The sequence below is a fragment of the Rhinatrema bivittatum genome, chromosome 15 (genome assembly GCF_901001135.1).
Source record: "Rhinatrema bivittatum chromosome 15, aRhiBiv1.1, whole genome shotgun sequence".
Classification (NCBI taxonomy): Eukaryota; Metazoa; Chordata; class Amphibia; order Gymnophiona; family Rhinatrematidae; genus Rhinatrema; species Rhinatrema bivittatum.
In genome coordinates, this window is record NC_042629.1 from 180,321 (window position 1) to 202,381 (window position 22,061).

The following is a 22,061-nucleotide window of genomic DNA, read 5'->3' on the forward strand; positions in this document are numbered from 1 at the left end:
GGCCCTGCTACCGGGCCTCTTCCTCTTCTCGGGCCGCTGCGACTTGGAATTTGCGGCGGCCCGTAAGCACAAGTGCTGCTCCTCTTCTGCACGCGCTGATGCTTCTTCTCCTTCCTGCCAACGCGACTCCGGCAACGTTTACTTCCGGGGCCGCACAGGCAGGAAGGAGGAGGAGCATCAGCGCGTTTAAATGCGATCTGTTTCTTCTGGCCGTGGTGACATGAACCTCACCATGGCCCTGCCTATCGCTGCGCTGAATGAGCCTCCCTGTGCCCGGGGGCATTGGGGAGGGGGGTGGAGGGGTCCAGAGGGTGGGGGATACTAAAAAACAAATTTTAAAGGGTCGGTGCAGCCGAAAAAAAAAAAGGCTCGGCACAACCGATAAAAAAAAAAATTCCCCGATAGTCCATGAAACGCTGCGCGTGTCAGCAAAAACGTCTGGGCGTGACACCTCTGACACGCGTGTCATAGGTTAGCCATCACTGCAATAAACCCTTGATTTTTAGACACGAGACATGTTCTCATTAAAAATCAATCAGGGTCTTATCTAATCATACTACTGTATGTAACTTTCGAAAGACAGTGTCTAGTACCTCCTGTGGAGGCCCTTATTGAAAGTTTAATCATCCCCTTGTAGGACACTAGTTGATTAATTAGTATATTTACCTGTAAATTTAAAGTACTCTCATTCCAACTCCCCTAGTATCCTAAACTTAACTAGGAACTCAATAAAGCTAAGATGAAGGCAGCAGTCCAGCAGCAAGAGCTGCTGGACTGCTGCCTTCTTTCCAGTCTTTTGCATTCAGTGTCACATGCATGATTTGTTACCCGCCGGTGAGAGATTGTATGTATACACTCGGTGCAAAGAGCTCCTGGCTCTTAGGGAACGAGTCCGATCTCTGGAGGCCAGAGTAGCAGACTTGGAGGAGCTGAGGGAGACAGAGAGGTACATTGATGAGACCTTCAGGGACTTAGTAGCCAAGTCACAAATCCAGTCTGGCAGCCCCAGTGCTGCCATGGATCAGAAAGGTCTCCCAGCAGGAGAACATCACCCTAGTGTAGCAGGAAGTGATCCTGTAGCAAGGACCTGCTCTCCAGGTGATGTATTGTCCTCTCGCACTGAGGACAAGTCTCCCAGGGCTAATGCCCAGGAGGGAAGGATTAGGCCAGCCATCATAGTTGGTGATTTGATTATTAGAAATGTAGATAGCAGGGTGGCTGGTGGACGTGAGGACCGCCTGGTAACTTGCCTGCCTTGTGTGAATGTGGCAGACCTCATGCGTCACCTAGATATGATTATAGACAGTGCTGGGGAGGAGCCGGCCGTCGTGGTACATGTGGGCACCAACGACATAGGAAAATGTGGGAGAGACGTTCTGGAAGCCAAATTTAGGATTTTAGGTAGGAAGCTGAAATCCAGAACCTCCAGGGTGGCATTCTCTGAAATGCTTCCTGTTCCACGTGCAGGTCCCCAGAGGCAGGCAGAGCTCCAGAGTTTCAATGCGTGGATGAGACGATGGTGCAGGGAAGAGGGATTCAGCTTTGTAAAGAACTGGGGAAACGTTTGGGGAAAGGGGAGACTTTTCCAAAAAGATGGGCTCCACCTTAACCAGAGTGGAACCAAGCTGCTGGCATTAACTTTCAGAAAGGAGATAGAGCAGCTTTTAAACTAGTACAAGGGGGAAAGCCGACAGTTACTCAGCAGTGCATGGTTCGGAGAAATGTATCCTTGAAGGATACTAATGAAACAGGAAATTTAGGGCATCCCAACAGAGAGGTTCTATTAAAAGCAAACATAGTCCATATGTTCCTTGTTCTACCTTTTGCTTAATTGTTAAGAACTTTGATTTTGATGATTTTATTTTTGTAATCTCTTAGCCTCAGGTACAAAAATTTTAGATTGTAAGCCCTTTTAGGGGATAGTGAATTACCTATTGTACCTTATTGTAAACCAATGTGATATCTCTTTTTGAAATGAACATTGGTATATAAAAATCGTAAATAAATAAATAAATAAATATGCCTATACGTAAAAAATCACCGAAGCTAATGATTTCCGAATTATCCCAAACAACTGAAAAGCAGGTTGTTAATACAAACAAAACACACACTTTGAAATGTCTGTATGCCAATGCCAGAAGTCTAAGAAGTAAGATGGGAGAGTTAGAGTGTATAGCAGCAAATGATGAGATTGACATAATTGGCATCACAGAGGAAGGAGGATAACCAATGGGACAGTGCTATATCAGGGTACAAATTATATCGCAATGATAGGGAGGATCAACTTGGTGGGGGTGTGGCACTTTATGTCCGGGAGGTTATAGAGTCCAACAGGATAAAAATCATACAAGAGACTAAATGCTCAGTAGAATTTATATGGGTAGAAATCCCATGGGTGTTGGGTAAGAGTATAGTGATAGGAGTATACTACCGTCCACCTGGACAAAATGGTCAGACAGATGATGAAATGCTAAGAGAAATCAGGGAAGCAAACCAATTTGGCAGTGCAATAATAATGGGAGATTTCAATTACCCCAATATTGACTGGGTAAATGTAACATCAGGACTTGCTAGAGACATAAAGTTCCTGGATGTAATAAATGACTGCTTCATGGAGCAATTGGTTCAGGAACCAACAAGAGTGGGAGCTATTTTAGATTTAATTCATAGTGGAACGCAGGATTTGGTGAGAGAGGTAACGGTGGTGAGGCCACTTGGCAACAGTGATCACAACATGATCAAATTTAAACTAATAACTGGAAGGGGACAATAAGTAAATCTGCAGCTCTAACACTGGGAGGTAGATCTTCAAAAAGTACGCGATTGCGTACTTTTGTTCGCGCACCAGGCGCAAACAAAAGTACGCTGGATTTTATAAGATACGCGCGTAGATCCCTGAGGCACTCCAATGTCCACTCCCTTCCACTGAGAAAATTGTCCATTTAATCCTATTCTCTGTTTCCTGTCTTTTAGCCAGTTTGCAATCCACGAAAGGACATGCCCTCTATCCCATGACTTTTTACTTTTCCTAGAAGCCTCTCATGAGGAACTTTGTCAAACGCTTTCTGAAAATCCAAGTATACTATATCTACCGGTTCACCTTTATCCACATGTTTATTAACTCCTTCAAAAAAGTGAAGCAGATTTGTGAGGCAAGACTTGCCCTGGGTAAAGCCATGCTGACTTTGTTCCATTAAACCATGTCTTTCTATATGTTCTGTGATTCTGATGTTTAGAACACTTTCCACTATTTTTCCTGGCACTGACGTCAGGCTAACTGGTCTGTAGTTTCCCGGATCGCCCCTGGAGCCCTTTTTAAATATTGGGGTTACATTTGCTATCCTCCAGTCTTCAAGTACAATGGATGATTTTAATGATAGGTTACAAATTTTTACTAGTAGGTCTGAAATTTCATTTTTTAGTTCCTTCAGAACTCTGGGGTGTATACCATTCGGTCCAGGTGATTTACTACTCTTCAGTTTGTCAATCAGGCCTACCACATCTTCTAGGTTCACCGTGATTTGATTCAGTTCATCTGAATCATTACCCATGAAAGCCTTCTCCATTATGGGTACCACCCCAACATCCTCTTCAGTAAACACCGAAGCAAAGAAATCATTTAATCTTTCCGTGATGGCCTTATCTTCTCTAAGTGCCCCTTTAACCCCTCGATCATCTAACGGTCCAACTGACTCCCTCACAGGCTTTCTGCTTCGGATATATTTAAAAAAGTTTTTACTGTGAGTTTTTGCCTCTATAGCCAACTTCTTTTCAAATTCTCTCTTAGCCTGTCTTATCAATGTCTTACATTTAACTTGCCAACGTTTATGCTTTATCCTATTTTCTTCTGTTGGCTCCTTCTTTCAATTTTTGAATGAAGATCTTTTGGCTAAAATAAATACAAAGGAAGACAACCATAACCATATTGTTATGCTCAGGCTTGTGAACCCTTGGCTGACGGGAGGATGGTATACCTTTCGGAGGGTCCGTAGGTTCTCTCGTCAGGTGGCGAGGCAGAGCAGAAGACGGGACCAGCTGACCCTTGGCACTGAAAACTGAGATGACTGCGGAGGCGGAGAAAGAAATGGGAAGAGGCGCTGTGTCTTCACCACTGGAAGTTTGTGAACCCCCAGGAGGAGCCCGTAGGGACCCAGACCACTGGGACTTAGGTGGACCTTTGAGAGGTCAGGGTGTCGGTGCAAGGGCTGACTGGAGCTTCACCCTGGAAGCCCGCGGTCCCCCAGGGAGATGCATGTAGGGACCCGGGCCGCTGGGACTTAGGCGGGCCCTTGGAGACGGTAGTCCAGAAGGAGTCCTGGGTCGAGTGCCAGAGGGTCGTCGCTCACCAGTCCGAGGTCACACACCGAAGGATCACCACTTGCCAGTCCGAAGTCACACACTAGAGAATCACCGCTTGCCAATCCGAAGTCGAGCAACAGAGAATCACCGTAAGCCAATCCGAAGTCAGGAACCGGGAACACCAAGACGAAACAGGAACAGGATCCAAAGCTCAAGGAACTCACCGAAGCAAGCAGACTAGACAGCGCTGGAGGACGTTGCCAAGTCACTGGATGAGCAGAGGAAGTCTCCCTTTATACTTCCCCTGCTTAGGCTGCTGAGGAACAGATGAAGCTTGTTAAAGGGATCAGGTCCCTTTAAATCAGTGGAGGAGGCGCGGCCTCGCGCCTAAGGATGGCGGCGGCCATCTTGGATTTTCTCCCACGGAGGAGAGACGCCGCTGGATGCCGCGAGGGGGGAGCAGGACGGCTCCCCCTGCAGCGAACAACACCGGAGGCCGCGCGGGAGCGACGGCCCGGATCAGAGCCCTACCCCAGGGCTCTCGCAGCGAAGGAACGCCGCGGACAAGGTAGGGGGCCGCGGTCATGGCGCGCCAGGGCCGCGGAACACAACAGTACCCCCCTCTTTAGGGCGTCTCCCCGGAGGCCTGGGTTTAGCTGGATGGTCCTTGTGGAACTGCTCCAGCAAATTCCGGTCCAGGATATTAGCCAGTGGTTCCCAGGAATTTTTCTCAGGGTCAAAGCCTTCCCACGCTATCCCATTTCTTCTTGTGTTTCCTCACATCTAGGACCTCTCGAACTTGGTAGGTGAGGTCATCTTCAAAGGCAACAGGTTGCGGGGTCGGAGGCGTGCTGGAAGGCCGTGATAATACCAGAGGCTTCAGTAGGGAGACGTGGAACGTGTTGTGAATCTTGAGAGATGGAGGGTGACGAAGTTGATACGAGACCGCACCTACCCGCCGGATGATGGAAAACGGCCCAATGAATCGTGGGGCCAGTCGCGATGATGGCATCTTCAAGCGGATGCACTGCGTGCTTAGCCAAACCTTTTGGCCCGGCTTGAGAGGCGGGTACGGCCTTCTGTGCTGGTCAGAATATCTCTTAGCTGCCTGGCCGGCCTTGATCAGGGCGCGTTATGTGGATATCCATAGATGATGCAACTCATCAGCAGAGAGTTGAGCTGTTGGAGATGCAACCGTGATGGGGATAGGCAGTGGTGGGTGTGGCTGCTTCCCATACACTATCTGAAACGGGGAGGATCCCGTAGCTGCAGAGATATGGGAATTTAGCGCAATTTCGGCCCAGGGTAGCAGGCTAGCCCAATCATCTTGTTTCTCATTAACATACAGACGAAGGAATTGCTTCAAGGTCTGATTAGTTCTCTCTGCGAGACCGTTGGTTTGTGGATGGTAAGCGGACATGTAATCGAGGGTGACGTTGAACTTCTGGCAAAGAGCCTTCCAGAATTTGGCGGTAAATTGAGGCCCTCGATCAGACAGGATGCTTTTGTGTAGGCCATGAAGGCTGAAGATGTGCTGGACGAACAGCTGGGCCAGCTGAGGGGCAGACGGCAATCCTGGCAAAGGCACGAAGTGCGCCATCTTGCTAAAGCGGTCGACTACCACCCATATTACCGTGCTGCCATTGGATAAGTGGCAGGTCCACCACAAAGTCAGTTGCCACATAGGTCCACGGTTCAGAAGGAGCGGGTAATAGCTGAAGTAATCCTGGGGTCGAACCGGAGATCCTCTTGTGGCGAGCACAGGTCTGGCAGGACTCTACATATGCCCAGACATCCTTATGTACCTTTGGCTACCAGTAATACCGGCGCAGGGTCTGCAGCGTGTGGGATTGCCCTGGGTGGCCGGAACAGCATGAATCGTGAGCCCAAGCCAGCACTTGTTTCTGTAAGCGTGGCAGGACCAGAGTTTTCCCAGGCGGAATGGTTGTGGTAGCCGACAGGAAATATGAGATGGCTCAATAATGTACTTGTGGTCTCCTCAGAACCTCCATTGAATCAAATACCGTGATAGGGCGTCGGCCTTAATATTCTTCCCAGCCGGTCTGTATCGGAGAATAAAATTGAAACGGGTGAAGAACAGGGCCCACTGGGCTTGTCGTGGGTTGAGCCGTTGTGGCCCGATGCAAGTATTCTAAATTCTTATGGTCTGTTGAAGACCGTAAACTGGTGTTGTGCCCCTTCCAGCCATGGGCGCCACTCTTCTAAAGGCCACCTTGATGAGCCAAGAGCTCCTTGTCCGCCGATTGGCATAGTTTCGTTCAGCAGGTGAAAACTGGCGGGAGATGAAGGCACATGGGCGTAGTTTATGGCCTTCAGATGCCTGACTCAGACGGCCCCATACTCCCACCCGAAGATGCGTCTACCTCGTGAAGAAGGGACTTTGCGGATCTGGATGCCGATGCATGGTTTGCTGCATGATGGCCTCCTTAAGGCGATGAAAGGTGGCCTCTGCTGCCGGAGGCCAATTTTTGGGATCCGCGCCTTTCCGGGTCAGGCTGTCATCGGGGCAACAATGGAGGCATAGTGAGGGTAAAGGAGCGGTAATAGTTTGCGAAGCCCAGACACTCTTGGAGTGCCTTGAGCCCGGACGGCTGTGGCCATTCCCGAATGGCGCTTAGCTTCTGCGGATCCATGTGGAATCCTTGGGCTGGAGACCTATATATCCCAGGAAGGAGAGATTCCTGCTCAAACAGGCACTTTTTAAGCTTCGCATACAGCTTATGTTCCCAGAGGCATTGTAAGACTTGGACGACGTGCGCCGGTGAGCGCCAAGGTATCGGAAGAAAATCAGGATGTTCGTCCAAATATAACACCACGCATTGGTACAGAGGTCGCGGAAGTATCTCATTCATAGTGTCCTGGAATACTGCGGGGGCATTACAAAGCCCGAACGGCATCACCAAGTACTCATAGTGGCCGTCAACGGGGTATTGAAGGCCGTCTCCATTCATCACCTTCCTTAATTCGAATGAGGTTGTAAGCCCCTCGGAGGGTCCAACTTGGAAAAGATCCTCGCACCCTATAGCCGGTCAAAGAGTTCAGAGATGAGGGGCAAGGGATAACGGTCCATGATTGTTATAGCTGTTCAAGCCTCAGTAGTGAATGCAGGGGCGGAGTGTTCCATCCTTCTTCCCGATGAAGAAGAAAGTCCAGCCCCTGCGGGGGACTTTGACTTCCGGATGAAGCCCCTCTCCAGGTTTTCTCTGATATACTCACTCACGGCCTGCGTTTCTGCAGGCGAAAGGGCATAGCTGCGTCCTCGAGGAGGCTCAGTGCCTGGGAGAAGATTGATGGCCGCAATCGAAAGATCGATGAGGCGGGAGAATCTCGGCCTTTTGTTTAGAGAACACATCCATGTATAAAGCATAAGGGGCCGGCAGGCCTGAAAGACTGGTGAGGCCGTGGAGCAGCAGACTGGGGACTACGGATTGAAGACATTTTCATTACATTACTACTGCTTGAACCCCAACGGGTCAGCTGTTAGGTCTTCCAAATTCAAACTGGGGACCGTGCTCTTGGAGCCACGGAAGGCCCAAGACATACCGGGTGCATCGAGTGCTCCAGGACGTGGAATGTCATCCTTTCGCGATGAAGGAGCCCGACCCTTAACAGGTAGGTTCTATCATGTGGGTCACACGGCCTGGGAGGGGTCTCCCTTGGATGGAAGAGATGACCAATGGAGCAGGGATGCGGGCCAGAGGAATTTTCAGGTGCTCCACCAATTTCTGCCATTATGAAATTGCCCGCCGGCACCTGAGTTGACCAGGGCTAACGTATGGAATCTCACCCGTGGGTGACGTTAGCCGCCACTGGAACAGTCCAATGGAGGTGCAGACGAAGTTGAGCCTGGGAAGAGGCCTCCTCCTGGTCCTAGGCATGGGAGTTTTCTGATCGCGCAGGGCATGCGGCTATCCGGTGGCCCGCTGCGCCGCAATAAAAACAGAGATCCTTCTTTATTCGCCGATGGCGTTCGCGAGAGGACAACTTCCCTCGTCCCATTTCCATGGGTTCCTCGGCGGGTGCCTGAAGGGCTTCCGATGTGCCTTTGGGCACTGCCGGAAGGTGAAACCTCATTCGGCGATCCACTCGGTTAGCCAACTCTATCACGGCATCAAGACTGTCTGGAAGTTCTCTCACTGCTAGCTCATTCTGAAGGCACGAGGCTAGCCCTTCCAGGAAGATTCCGTACAGGCAATCTTCCCTCCAATTCAGTTCTGCGGCCAGGGTGCGGAATTCCATTGCATACTCGGCCACTGTCAGAGTGCCCTGTCCGCAGTCGGAGCAGTTCCGAAACTGCAGTGGATTTGCGGATGGGTTCGTCGAACATCTGGCGGAAGGCAGAAAGAAACTGACTCAAGTCCTCGAAGATAGGATCCTTTCTCTCCCACAGATGAGAGGCCCAAATCAAAGGCTTCCCGTCAAGCAAGGAAATAATGTAGCTGGTTTTGAGCAGGTCACTGGGAAACTGCGCCGGCAGCAAGGAGAAACGGACCTGGCACTGGCTGAGGAATCCTCGACACAACTTCACATCTCCGGCGTATCGAGAGGGCGCCAGGAGTTGAGCTGGAGTTACATGTTCCAGGTCACCCCTGGAGGTCTGGGTGGTGTGTCGCTGAGTAGCGCGGGCTCCTTGAGCTCCAGGCGGAGACGGCAGCGTAGGATTCATAGGCCCTAATGCCTCAAGATGTTGGGTTAAGCTCTGCATGGTGGAAACCAGGGCGTCCAGGGTTTTCTGCTCGTCCATCAGGCGCTGGGCCATTCCCGGAATGGCCTGGCGAGTGGATGCCTCTGCTGGGTCCATGGACTTGGCAATCTGTTATGCTCAGGCTTGTGAACCCTTGGTCGATGGGAGGATGGTATACCTTTCAGAGGATCCGTAGGTTCTCTCATCGAGTGGCGAGGCAGAGCAGAAGCCGGGACCAGCTGACCCTTGGCACTGAAGACTGAGATGACTGCGGAGGCAGAGGAAGAGACGGGAAGAGACGCTGTGTCTTCACCACTGGAAGTCTGTGATCCCCCCAGGAGGAACCTGTAGGGACCCAGACCACTGGGACTTAGGTGGACCTTTGAGAGGTCAGGGTGTTGGTGCAAGGGCTGACTGGAGCTTCGCCCTGGAAGCCCGCGGTCCCCCCGGGAGGAGCCCGTAGGGACCCGGGTCGCTGGGACTTAGGTGGGCCCTTGGAGATGGTAGTCCAGAAGGAGTCCTGGGTCGAGTGCCAGAGGGTTGTCGCTCACCAGTCCGAGGTCACACACCGAAGGATCACCACTTGCCAGTCCGAAGTCACACACCAGAGAATCACCGCTTGCAAATCCGAAGTCGAGCTACAGAGAATCACCGTAAGCCAATCCGAAGTCAGGAACCGGGAACACCAAGATGAAACAGGAACAGGATCCAAAGCTCAAGGAACTCACCGAAGCAAGCAGGCCAGACAGCGCTGGAGGACGTTGCCAAGTCACTGGATGAGCAGAGGAAGTCTCCCTTTATACTTCCCCTGCTTAGGCTGCTGAGGAACAGGTGAAGCTTGTTAAAGGGATCAGGTCCCTTTAAATCAGTGGAGGAGGCGCGGCCTCGCGCCTAAGGATGGCAGCGGCCATCTTGGATTTTCCCCCGCGGAGGAGAGACGTCGCTGGATGCCGCGAGGGGGGAGCAGGACGGCTCCCCCTGCAGCGAGCAACACCGGAGGCCGCGCGGGAGCGACGGCCCAGATCAGAGCCCTCCCCCGGGGCTCTCGCGGCGAAGGAACGCCACGGACAAGGTAGGGGGCCGCGGAACACAAGAGTACCCCCCTCTTTAGGGCGTCTCCCCGGAGGCCTGGGTTTAGCTCAGCGGTTCTCAACCTGTGGGTCGCGACCCCTTTGGGGGTCGAATGACGATTTGCTAGGGGTCGCCTAAGAGACCATCGGCAATATGGGATTTTTGTCGCTCCTCGAGTCACTCCCTCCCCTCACCGGATGCAGTAAAAAAGTTCATTCTGCGCTCCCTCGCTCCCCAATTGGCCGGTGCTGGGCAAAAGGGGCTTGCTCCCAGCACCGACCAATCGGGCAGCGCACCTTCGCTCCTCGAGTCACTCCCTCCCCTCACTGGATGCAGTAAAAAAGTTCATTCTGCGCTCCCTCACTCCCCAATTGGCCGGTGCTGGGCAAAAGGGGCTTGCCGAAGCAAGCCCCTTTTGCCCAGTACCGGCCAATCAGGCAGCGCGCCCTCACTCCTCGAGTCACTCCCTCCTGCTGTAAATGTTGGAAGAGGGGTAGTCTTATACGGCGAGTATACCACAAACGCTATATTTTAACTGTAAAAGTTGGGGGGTCGTCTTATACGCCAGAAAATACGGTATATACAGTACAGTTACTTAGGCCTATGAACGAAAATAATTTTACGGTTGGGGTCGCCACATAGTGGGGAATTGTATTAAAAGGGTCGCAGAACTATAAAGGTTGAGAACCGCTGGTTTAGCTGGATGGTCCTTGTGGAACTGCTCCAGCAAATTCTGGTCCAGGATATTAGCCAGTTGTTCCCAGGAATTTTTCTCAGGGCCGAAGCCTTCCCACGCTATCCCATTTCTTCTTGTGTTTCCTCATATCTAGGACCCCTCGAACTTGGTAGTTGAGGTCATCTTCAGAGGCAACAGGTTGCAGGGGTCGGAGGCGTGCTGGAAGGCCGTGATAATACCAGAGGCTTCAGTAGGGAGATGTGGAACGTGTTGTGAATCTTGAGAGATGGAGGGTGACGAAGTTGATACGAGACCGAACCTACCCGCCGGATGATGGAAAACGGTCCGATGAATCGTGGGGCCAGTCGCGATAATGGCAGCTTCAAGCGGATGAACTGCGTGCTTAGCCAAACCTTTGGCCCGGCTTGAGAGGCGGGTATGGCCTTCTGTGCTGGTCAGCATATCTCTTAGCTGCCTGGCCGGCCTTGATCAGGGCGCGAGCAGCACCGGAGGCCGCGTGGGAGCGACGGCCCAGATCAGAGCCCTCCCCGGGGGCTCCTGCGGCGAAGGAACGCCACAGACAAGGTAGGGGGTCGCAGTCGTCGTGCGCCACGGCCGCTGAACACAACACATATTAAGGGTAGCAATATTTACAATCTAAACCAAGCAACTGACAAACCCATTACAAAAATTGTTTTTCCTGTGTGAGCAGCTTCCATAATTTAGACGTGCTTTGCTTTTTGGATTGAGCCATAGAAGCAGTCCTGTATTTTATTCACACTGTCTGCACATCAGTATCTTGGACCATAAAAGTGGGGGCCTAGTGTTGGCTGTCATCTGAATCTCATTCCCCTTTTTTCCCCTTGCCATCGAAACAGAGAGTGATTTTACAGTTGTCACAAACTTCAGGCCAGTTGGTTAAGAGTAGTAATCCCTTTGCCTTCTGTTAAGGGTGTTATGGTCCCGGGCCGTGTCCCTGTCCCTCCACTTACCTCGGGGCCGGCACGGGCCGCAGGAACTTCTCTTCGGCCGTCTAGGCCCGACCTGACTCCTGCTGTGGCTCTCCCTTCGCGATGGAGACGCCGCCGACCCGACGTGCTTGGCCCCGCCCCCTAGGCGCGCATGCGCGGGGGCTCGAACTTTTAAAGGGGCCAGCACGGGAAGAGGGAGGACAGCCCTTGGATGATGTCAGACGCTGCAGGGTATTTAAACCCTGCAGCTTGGCCTAAACCTTGCCTTGCAACGAGGTTCACTCTCTTGACTCACTGGTTGCTGCTCTTCGGACTTCTCCTGCTTCTGTTTCCTGGCTTCCGACCTTGGCTCGTCCTCTGACTCCGGCTTCAGCTTCCGTCCCTGGCTTTGACTTCGGCTTCTGAGTTCTGGCTTCCGACCTTGGCTCGTCCTCTGACTCCGGCTTCAGCTTTCGCCCCTAGCTTTGTCTTCGGCTTCTGACTTCTGGCTTCCGACCTTGGCTCATCCACTGACTCCGGCTTCAGCCTCTGCCCCTGCTTGGGCTCCAGACCTCTCGTTTTCCTCAGGGATCCTGTTCTTCATCTGCCTGGAGGTCTTGCCTAAGTCCCAGAGGCTCGGGTCCTCACAGGCTCCTCCCGGGGGGACTGTGGGCTTCCAAGGGTGAAGACTCTTCGGACCTCCTTGGCTCAGCCGCTTCGTTGGACTACCTCTTCAGGGCTTCTATTCTGGTCCTCGGTCGCAGAGGATCTCACCTAAGTCCAAAAGGCCCGGATCCCTACGGGCTCCTCCTGGGGGGGGACCTCAGGCTTCCAGTGGTGAAGCCTTCCCAGGACAACCTCTTCAGCGCCACCTCCCGGCTGTGACGTCCACTGTGGGTCCTCCACAGTGCATTACCACCTATCTCAGCCGGCCCAAGGGTCCACTAATCTAACAGATTGCAAGGCCATGGACCCGGCAGATGCCCCGGGCTTGAAAGCCATTCCGGGTATTGCACAGAGGTTGCAACAACAGCAAATCTGCATGGACTCCCTGATGATGACCGTGCAGAGATTAGCTGACCGGATTGATGGAGCCGCTGCACTCAGCCCCCCGGAACCCGTAGCTGTGGCCGATGTCGGACCGACCACGCCCACACAATTGCCAGCACCCTCACGGTACTCCGGGGATGTGAAGCTATGCCGAGGATTTCTTAATCAAAGTTTCATTCGGTTCAACCTACTGCCAGCCCAGTTTCCCACGGATCGGATCAAGACTAGCTACATTATTTCATTATTGGATGGGAAACCCCTGGCATGGGTCTCTTCACTATGGGAGCGTCAGGACTCCCGCCTAGCTAACCTGGTGCAATTTGTCGCCACCTTCCAACAGATCTTCGATGAGCCCTCCCACGGGCCTACGGCCGCCTCAGAATTACTTCAGTACGCCAAGGTAAACGGCCTCTTTCCGAGTATGCAGTAGAATTCCAGACACTTGCAGCCGAGTTGAACTGGGGGAATGACAGCCTTCATGGCATATTCCTGGAGGGTCTCTCCTCAAGACTCCAAGATGAGCTGGTGGCCAGGGATCTATCGGATGATTTGAATGGTCTCATCGATTTGGCAGGTCGCATGGACTGCCAGATCCAATGCTGGTTCCGGGAGGGGAGGTCCGCTCAGAGACCCGGGAGCTCTGGAACCACACCTTCCCGACCAGTGCCCTCCTCTTCTGCCTCACCGGGAAATCAAGATGCAGAACCCATGCAGTTGGGCTGGGGCCCAATTTCTCAAGAGGAAAGAAGAAGACGTCGTGTCCAGGGTCTGTGCCTATATTGTGGTGGCAAGGGACACTTCCTTGCTCGGTGTGGTGAGCGTCCGGGAAACGCCCGGACCTAGGGATAGTCGGGGAGCTAACCCTACGTAACACCACTTCTGCCTCCCCGTGTACTGTTCCAGTGACCATACTCCTTCCCGAAGGGAACTTTGATACACTAGCCCTGATTGATTCTGGAGCCGGGGGGAATTTTATCCTCGGGGATTTGGTCCAACAACTTCAGAATGGGGTCCAACCTCAAAGACCTCCCGTCCGTGTGCCTTCCATTCATGGGACCCCCCTTCCAGGGACTATTTCTACCTGTACCAAGCCCCTCAGGTCTCCTGAATGTGGAGGAAATCTCGTTCCTCATCTTGGAAAAGTCCATGCATCCGGTCATTTTGGGGCTACCCTGGCTGCGGAAGCATTCCCTGGTGATCCGTTGGGATACTCTCCAGGTTGCGTCCTGGGGTTCGTCTTGCTTTGACAGCTGTTTGACCGAGGTTCCTCGACTTCGATACCTCTCCTGACCGCTCCTCTGGCGCTGCCACTACAATATCAAGACTACATAGATGTCTTCTCGAAAGAGAAGGCTGAGCTCCTTCCAGAGCACCGACCCTTTGCCTGTGCTATCAACTTGATCCTGAGTACCACGCCGCCACGAGGACAGGTATACCAGTTGTCGTTCCCAGAGAAGCGGGCCATGTCCATGTATATCCATGAGAACCTGGACCGAGGGTTCATTAGACCATCTAACTCCCCAGCCGGAGCCGGGTACTTCTTCGTAGCAAAGAAGGACGGGTTTCTCTGACCCTGTATAGATTATCGCGGCCTGAACAATATTACACGACGTGACCGATACCCACTACCATTGATCCCGGAACTACTGGATCAACTACAAGGAGCCAAGGTGTTCACGAAGTTGGATCTCCGTGGGGCATACAACCTGGTGAGGTTTCGACCAGGTGACACGAGGGACGGCCACTACGAATACCTGGTCATGCCCTTCGGCCTCTGCAATGCTCCTGCGGTTTTCCAGAATTTCATGAACGAGGTATTGAGGGATATGTTACACATTTCGGTCATCGTTTACCTGGATGACGTGCTGATATAATCGAAGGACCTGGATTCGCACCACAGAGATGTCCGCAGGGTGTTGCAGAAACTTCTGGATAACCGGCTCTTTGCCAAGATGGAGAAGTGCCAATCTGAGCAAGAGTCCCTACCCTTTCTCGGGTATATTGGGTCCTCCACGGGTTTCCATATGGACCCTGAAAAAGTAATGGCCATCAAGGATTGGCCTCAACCTGTGGGGGTCAAGACGCTTCAACGCTTCCTGGGCTTCGCCAATTTCTACCGACAATTTATACCCCACTACTCCAGGATGGTGGCTCTGCTTACGGCCCTCACCAAGAAGGGGTTCGACGCTAGAAACTGGCCTACAGCTGCGCTACGAGCCTTCCAAGAACTGAAGACAGCCTTCCTTCGAGACACATGTCTCCATCACCCGGACCCCCCAACGTCAGTTCATTGTGGAAGTGGACACCTCCGACATGGCGGTCGGAGGCGTCCTGAGTCAAATATCCGGCAGCGGTAGATCCCTGCCATGTTCCTACTTTTCCTGGAAATTCTCACCCGCAGAAAATAATTATGGCATAGGAGACAAGAAACTTCTGGCCATCAAGAAGACCTTCGAGGAATGGCGCCAATGGTTGGAAGGAGCCCAACACCCCATGATCGTTTATACGGATCTCAAGAATCTGGAATGTCTTTGCCGCGCCCAGCGCCTGAACCCCTGACAGGCTCGGTGGTCCCTCTTTTTTAACCGCTTCAACTTTCTCCTCCGCTACAGGCCAGCATCCAAGAACATCTGGGTGGACGCCCTTTCTCGTATGGCGGAGATGGAAGATACCCCTAATCTGCCACAATACATACTCGACCCAACCAAGGTGCTTCTCGCGGCATCCAACGTGGTTCCTATGGGGAAGATGGTAGTACCAGTTCACCTCCGGAAGAAGGTACTGTCTTAGGCCCATGACTCTCTGACCACAGGTCACCCAGGGGTAGCTAGAACCCAGGAATTACTTTCCGAGTTCTACTGGTGGCCCCAGTTTAAGAAGGATGTTTGGCTCTACATCAGCTCCTGCCCGACCTGTGCTCAACAGAAGACTCCTACCAGCCACCTCTGGGGTCTTCTTCAGCCACTGCCTATCCCCACCGAGCCATGGACCCACTTGTCCCGGCCTTCACTGTCGATCTGCCCTCTTCAGAAGGAAAGACAGTGATCTGGGTTACGATTGACAGGTTCTCCAAGATGGCCCACTTCGTTCCCCTTGCTAAGTTGCCTACAGCACCTGAACTCGCGAACCTGTTTACCCACCACATCTTTCACCTTCATGGACTCCCCCGACAGATCGCCTCGGATCGGGGCTCGCAATTCACGGCACAATATTGGAGGGCGCTTTGTAAAACGTTGGGGTCCAGCTGGATTTCACGACTGCCTTCCACCCTCAAGCTAACGGCCAAGTGGAGTGCACGAACCGGACTTTGAAAACCTTCCTCCGGTCCTTCATGGGTGATTTATAGAATGATTGGGTGGCTCTGCTTCCTTGGGCGAAGTTCTCATACAACCACCACAAACACTCGGCTACCGGCAGTTCTCTTTTCTATATGGTGTATGGGAAACATCTTCGACCTCCCTTGCCCTTGCCGTTGGTAGTACCATCTCCAGCCGTGCAACTCACGGCCCAACAGTTATGAACGCTACCCGACAGAAGCTGCAACACATTGCAATTATCGCTAAGAAGTACGCAGACCGCCTACGATGTCCGGCTCCAGCCTTCCTCCCCAGGGATAAAGTATAGTTATAGTGTTATGGTGAGAGAGGTAACGGTGGTGGGGCCGCTTGGCAATAGTGATCATAACATGATCAAATTTGATTTAATGACTGGAAAAGGAACAGTGTGCAAATCCAAGGCTCTCGTGCTAAACTTTCAAAAGGGAAACTTTGATAAAATGAGAAAAATTGTTAGAAAAAAACTGAAAGGAGTAGCTACAAAAGTAAAAAATGTCCAAGAGGCGTGGTCATTGTTAAAAAATACCATTCTAGAAGCACAGTCCAGATGTATTCCACACCTTAAGAAAGGTGGAAAGAAGGCAAAACGATTACCGGCATGGTTAAAAGGGGAGGTGAAAGAAGCTATTTTAGCCAAAAGATCTTCATTCAAAAATTGGAAGAAGGATCCAACAGAAGAAAATAGGATAAAGCATAAACATTGACAAGTTAAATGTAAGACATTGATAAGACAGGCTAAGAGAGAATTTGAAAAGAAGTTGGCTGTAGAGGCAAAAAACTCACAGTAAAAAACTTTTTTAAATATATCCGAAGCAGAAAGCCTGTGAGGGAGTCAGTTGGACCGTTAGATGATCGAGGGTTAAAGGGGCACTTAGAGAAGATAAGGCCATCGCGGAAAGATTAAATGATTTCTTTGCTTCGGTGTTTACTGAAGAGGATGTTGGGGAGGTACCCGTAATGGAGAAGGTTTTCATGGGTAATGATTCAGATGGACTGAATCAAATCACGGTGAACCTAGAAGATGTGGTAGGCATGATTGACAAACTGAAGAGTAGTAAATCACCTGGACCGGATGGTATACACCCCAGAGTTCTGAAGGAACTAAAAAATGAAATTTCAGACCTATTAGTAAAAATTTGTAACTTATCATTAAAATCATCCATTGTACCTGAAGACTGGAGGATAGCAAATGTAACCCCAATATTTAAAAAGGGCTCCAGGGGCGATCCAGGAAACTACAGACCGGTTAGCCTGACTTCAGTGCCAGGAAAAATAGTGGAAAGTGTTCTAAACATCAAAATCACAGAACATATAGAAAGATATGGTTTAATGGAACAAAGTCAGCATGGCTTTACCCAGGGCAAGTCTTGCCTCACAAATCTGCTTCACTTTTTTGAAGGAGTTAATAAACATGTGGATAAAGGTGAACTGGTAGATATAGTATACTTGGATTTTCAGAAGGCGTTTGACAAAGTTCCTCATGAGAGGCTTCTAGAAAAAGTAAAAAGTCATGGGATAGGTGGCGATGTCCTTTCGTGGATTGCAAACTGGCTAAAAGACAGGAAACAGAGAGTAGGATTAAATGGGCAATTTTCTCAGTGGAAGGGAGTGGACAGTGGAGTGCCTCAGGGATCTGTATTGGGACCCTTACTGTTCAATATATTTATAAATGATCTGGAAAGAAATACGACGAGTGAGATAATCAAATTTGCAGATGACACAAAATTGTTCAGAGTAGTTAAATCACAAGCAGATTGTGATAAATTGCAGGAAGACCTTGTGAGACTGGAAAATTGGGCATCCAAATGGCAGATGAAATTTAATGTGGATAAGTGCAAGGTGATGCATATAGGGAAAAATAACCCATACTATAATTACACAATGTTGGGTTCCATATTAGGTGCTACAACCCAAGAAAGAGATCTAGGTGTCATAGTGGATAACACATTGAAATCGTCGGTGCAGTGTGCTGCGGCAGTCAAAAAAGCAAACAGAATGTTGGGAATTATTAGAAAAGGAATGATGAATAAAACGGAAAATGTCATAATGCCTCTGTATCGCTCCATGGTGAGACCGCACCTTGAATACTGTGTACAATTCTGGTCGCCGCATTCAAAAAAGATATAATTGCGATGGAGAAGGTACAGAGAAGGGCTACCAAAATGATAAGGGGAATGGAACAACTCCCCTATGAGGAAAGACTAAAGAGGTTAGGACTTTTCAGCTTGGAGAAGAGACGACTGAGGGGGGATATGATAGAGGTGTTTAAAATCATGAGAGGTCTAGAACGGGTAGATGTGAATCGGTTATTTACTCTTTCGGATAGTAGAAAGACTAGGGGGCACTCCATGAAGTTAGCATGGGGCACATTTAAAACTAATTGGAGAAAGTTCTTTTTTACTCAACGCACAATTAAACTCTGGAATTTGTTGCCAGAGGATGTGGTTCGTGCAGTTAGTATAGCTGTGTTTAAAAAAGGATTGGATAAGTTCTTGGAGGAGAAGTCCATTACCTGCTATTAAGTTCACTTAGAGAATAGCCACTGCCATTAGCAATGGTTACATGGAATAGACTTAGTTTTTGGGTACTTGCCAGGTTCTTATGGCCTGGATTGGCCACTGTTGGAAACAGGATGCTGGGCTTGATGGACCCTTGGTCTGACCCAGTATGGCATTTTCTTATGTTCTTAAGTACGAAATATCTTCGCCTGCGGCTTCCCTCCATGCGCCTAGCCCCAAAGTACGTCGGTCCATTCCCCGTCACGGAACGGGTGGGGGCAGTTACTTACCGCCTCCACCTCCCACCTACGCTCAGGGTCCACAATGTCTTCCATGTTTCCCTGCTGAAGCCGTTGGTTCTGTCCATCTTCCAAAGGAAGACCCCTGCACCGGCCATGCCTGAGGCACACGAGGATTCAGTCTACCAAGTCAAAGAGGTCCTAGATGTGCGATTCCTCCACAGACGTTGGGAGTACCTCATCTTGTGGCAGGGTTACGGTCCTGAGGAAAATTCCTGGGAGCCGGCCTCCAACATACTGGACAAGGACCTCCTCCATCAGTTCCATTTGGATCATCCTGCTAAACCTAGACCTCTGGGAAGGGGGCGTAGAAGAGGGGGTACTGTTACGGTCCCAGGCCGTGCCCCGGTCCCTCCATCTACCTCAGGGCCAGCCCGGGCCGCAGGAACTTCTCTTCGGCCATCTAGGCCTGACCTGGCTCCTGTCGTGGCTCTCCCTTCGTGAGGGAGCCACCGCCGACCCGATGCGCGTGGCCCCGCCCCCTAGGCGTGCACGTGGGGCTCGAACTTTTAAAGGGGCCAGTGCGGGAAGAGGGAGGACAGCCCTCGGTGACGTCGGACGCTGCAGGGTATTTAAACCCTGCAGCTTGGCCTAAACCTCGCCTTGCAACGAGGTTCACTCTCTTGAGTCACTAGTTGCTGCTCTTCGGACTTCTCCTGCTTCTGTTCCCTGGCTTCTGACCTTGGCTTGTCATCTGACTCTGGCTTCAGCCTCCGCCCCTGCCTGGACTCCAGCTCCAGACCTCTCGTCTTCCTCAGGTATCCTGTTCTTCACCCGCCTGGAGGTCTCGCCTAAGTCCCAGCGGCTCGGGTCCTCACGGGCTCCTTCCGGGGGGACCGCGGGCTTCCAAGGGTGAAGTTTCTTCGGAGCTCCTGGGCTCAGCTGCTTCGTTGGACTACCTCTTCAAGGCTTCTCTTCTGGTCCTCGGTCGCAGAGGATCTCACCTAAGTCCAAGAGGCCCGGAACCCTACGGGCTCCTCCTGGGGGGACCTCGGGCTTCCAGTGGTGAAGCCTTCCTAGGACAACCTCTTCAGCGCCACCTCTTGGCTGCGACGTCCACTATGGGACCTCCACAGTGCATCACCACCCGTCTCAGCCGGCCCAAGGGTCCACGAATCTAACAAAGGGTAATAACTGCTGCTCTATGCAGGTTACCTACCTGCACCCTTTTTTTTTCATTTCCAACCTCCAGTCTTTAGGGATCCACAGTGTTTGTCCTATGCCCTTTTGAATTTGTTTACTGTTTTTGTCCTCACCACCTTTTCTGGAAGGGCATTTCCTGATGTTCGTTCTGAGTCGTCCCCGTCCCCCCCCCGGAGTTTCATTTCATGACCCTTAGTTCTACATTTTCCTTTCTAAAGGAAAAGGTTTGAAGATTATGCATCATTAAAACCATTCAGGTATCTAAAGGTCCATGGGGTCGATTTTAAGACCTGCGCATACATGCACGCGCCAGCGCACGCATGGTATAAAATCCGTTGGCCTGTGCCGGGTTTTAAAATCCACACGCGCATGTGCGGCGGGGAAGGGGGATTTTAGCAAAATATGCATGGCGACGCAATCGGGCCTCCCCCAGTTCCCTACCAGTCCACAATTAAGGAGTGGACTGGGAGGGAACTTTCATATCCCTAACGCTACCCTTCTTTCCTCTTCCCCGACCCGTAACCTAACCCTACCTATCCCTAATTTTTTTATGGGAGCAGAAATAATCTCCCCGTGCTGGCATGTGCTTCCCCGGGACAGCAGCTAATGGTGTGTAATGGGGATGACGTGCGTGGCTGAGCCTATTCTAAAATGCACGCAAGGCCCAGCCACACGCATAACCCCCATTTTTTACACGCGTGGTCCTTTTAAAATCGGGCTGCATATCATATCTCCCTAGGAGTTATTTGCCACAGTGTGCTGAACTCTAGATGATCTGCTCTCTTTACCAAGATCTGCATAATATTTTTACAAAGCTCAAAATTAATTTCCATTTTAAAGAATGGTAGAGTCAAGCTGTTGGGCCGATGCAGTATGGTGCGCTCGGCCGAGCACACTGTTAGCCCTCATTTGGCAGCACGTTTTCCACGCACTATTTTTACCCCTTATACAGTAAGGGGTAATAGTGCGTGGAAAACACGTGTCCAAACCCTCACCCCCCCCAAACTAATAGCGCCCGCAACATGCAAATGCATGTGGATGGGCCTATTAGTTATTGCCGCGCGATACAGAAAGTAAAATGTGCAGCCAAACCGCACATTTTACTTTCAGAAATTAACACCTGCCAAAGGTGAAGCCGTCACCGGGAAAGTGTACAGAAAAGCAGAAAAAACTGCTTTTCTGTACACCCTCCGACTTAATATCATAGCGATATTAAGTCGGAGGCCCCAAAAGTAAAAAAAAATTAAAAATAATTTTAAAATCTGCCCGCGGATTGGAAAACGCACGCTCAATTTTGCCGGCGTCCGTTTTCCGAACCCATGGCTGTCAGCGGATTCGGCAACCGATGCCGGTAAAATTAAGCATCGGCTGTCAAACGCGCTGATAGCCGCCGCTTCTGCCAATAAGTGTCCCTAGCGCCTCCTTATTAGCGCGCGCCCAGGAGAGTGGGCGCTCGCCTCGGAGTGCCGGTTCTCCCGCGCACTTTACTGCATCGGCTCGTGTATGAGGCTCACAGCTGTCAGTCGCAATCCCACTCCATTCCAGCTTGAAATTTACTGTCTATACCTCCTGTCATTCTCTAAAAGGAAGGCAATCTGCTCTAAAAGCACTATGGATGATTTTTAAAGTTACTCTGCGCATTTTAGTACTCTGGCATTGGGAAGAAGTCATAGCTATGAGCATGCAGTGGTCATATAGCTGCTTGTTTGATATTTGAACTTTACCCTTTCTATTAAGTAAGAACGTGATCAAGTTCAGAATCTTCTTGCATAGCAGAGCTTCTACTTATCGTTTTCTACTTGAACAGCATCTCTGGAATGCCTTCTGCGGTACAAACTCAAGGCAGGGGAAAATGGACAGAAACGGGAGAGATGTGGGAAGTGACGGTTCCACTGATTGTGCCATAGAGATTAACAGTACAGAGAACGTCCGGAAACGCAGGCATTGCCGCAACCCTCAGTCTCTATGATTTATAGGCGGGTTAGTGAGCATAAGCACCCTGGGAAAGTAGCGCTCGGGTATTTACCAGAGGTTG

General features: G+C 51.0%; 1 protein-coding gene across 2 annotated transcripts in view; it reads right to left on the reverse strand.

Moving 5' to 3' along the window:
* RWDD2B (RWD domain containing 2B) overlaps nucleotides 1–22,061 on the reverse strand; it is a 137,271-nt gene that overhangs the window by 114,983 nt on the left and 227 nt on the right. The window contains exon 1 of one of the 2 annotated variants that reach the window (XM_029578722.1): nucleotides 21,751–21,927. The exons of the other annotated variant lie outside the window; for it this stretch is intronic. The gene's annotated coding sequence lies outside the window, so the exon portion shown is untranslated. Of the gene's footprint in view, nucleotides 1–21,750; nucleotides 21,928–22,061 lie in introns of those variants that run through there. 2 annotated transcript variants of the gene reach the window in all.